Source organism: Arachis duranensis, chromosome 4, assembly GCF_000817695.3.
Source record: "Arachis duranensis cultivar V14167 chromosome 4, aradu.V14167.gnm2.J7QH, whole genome shotgun sequence".
Taxonomy (NCBI): Eukaryota; Viridiplantae; Streptophyta; class Magnoliopsida; order Fabales; family Fabaceae; genus Arachis; species Arachis duranensis.
This window is the reverse complement of record NC_029775.3, coordinates 37,287,866-37,289,682: the sequence shown is the minus strand read 5'-3', so window position 1 is coordinate 37,289,682 and position 1,817 is coordinate 37,287,866.

Below are 1,817 nucleotides of genomic sequence, written 5' to 3'. Positions count from 1 at the left end.
GTGTTTGATGAAGAAGACAGTAGGAAAGCAGAGATTCAGAAGACGGAGTATCTCCAAAACCTCAACCTGTTCTCCATTACTGCATAACAAGTACTCTTTTTCATGTTCTTTTGCTTTTCATAATCAATCCTGATAATTTCTGATATCCTGACTAAGATTTACAAGATAACCATAGCTTGCTTCAAGCCGACAATCTCCGTGGGATCGACCCTTACTCACGTAAGGTATTACTTGGACGACCCAGTGCACTTGCTGGTTAGTTGTGCGGAGTTGCAAAAGTGTGATTGCAACTTCGTGCACCAACTCTCCTTTTGGATTCTCTTCTGTATTGCTTGGGAGAATACTGGGAGGAGTTTCAATGACTTTCTTACTCAACTGGCCCACTTGTGCCTCCAGATTTCTGATGGAGGATCCTGTTTCACTCATGAAACTGAAAGTGGCCTTTGACAGATCAGAGACTAGATTGGCTAAATTAGAAGTGTTTTGTTCAGAATTCTCTGTCTGTTGCTGAGAAGATGATGGGAAAGGCTTGCTATTGCTCAGCCTATTGCATCCACCATTGTTAAAGCCTTGTTGAGGCTTTTGTTGATCCTTCCATGAGAAATTGGGATGATTTCTCCATGATGAGTTATAGGTGTTTCCATAAGGTTCACCCATGTAATTAACCTCTGCCATGGCAGGGTTCTCAGGATCATAAGCTTCTTCAGAAACAGCCTCTTTAATACTGTTGGATGCATGTTGCCATCCATTCTGATTTTGAGAGATCATGTTGACCTGTTGAGTCAACACTTTGTTCTGAGCCAATATGACATTCAGAGCATCAATTTCAAGAACTCCTTTCTTCTGAGGTATCCCATTATTCATGAAATTCCTCTCAGAAGTGTACATGAATTGGTTGTTTGCAACCATATCAATGAGTTCTTGAGCCTCTTCAGGCGTTTTCTTTAGGTGAATAGATCCACCTGCAGAATGGTCCAGTGACATTTTTGAAAATTCAGATAGACCATAATAGAATATATCTAATATGGTCCATTCTGAAAACATGTCAGATGGACATCTTTCACCAAGTTGCAAGAGACTATGGAGCAACTTAAGGAAGAACAGCAGAATCAGAACTGCATGCTCTGCAAATTGCTGAAGGGACAAGAGAAGCAGGGGCGTGAACTACAAGAGTTGAAACGCCAAAAGCTCTCCTCTCAAGCTGAGGGAGCATCCACTTCTCAAAATCAAGGTTGTTGAGTCCTAACTCTGTGAAAACCTCTATCATTAGGAGCCTAGTTTAAATTTTTGTTTTCTAATTTTTAGTCTCATCTTATATCTATTTTTGAGTCTTGTTCTTAATTCATAATTAATAAAATTTAGAATTCATGTCTTAAAGCTATGAATGTCCTATGAATCCATCACCTCTCTTAAATGAAAAATGCTCTAATCACAAAAGAACAAGAAGTACAGGATTTCGAAATTTATCCTTGAAACTAGTTGAATTAGTTTGATGTGGTGACACTACTTTTTGTTTTCTGAATGAATGCTTGAACAGTGCATATGTCTCTTGAATTTGTTGTTTTGAGAATGTTAAAAATTGTTGGCTCTTAAAAGAATGAGGGAAAAAAGGGAACTGTTATTGAGGATCTGAAAAATCATCAAATTGATTCTTGAAGCAAGAAAAAGCAGTGAATACAAAAAAAAAAATTCGAAAAAAAAAGAAAGAAAAAGAAAAAGAAAGAAAAAGAAAGAAATAAAGTTGTGAACCAAGGCAAAAAGAGTGTGCTTAAGAACCCTGGACACCTCTAATTGGGGACTCTAGCAAAGCTGAGTCA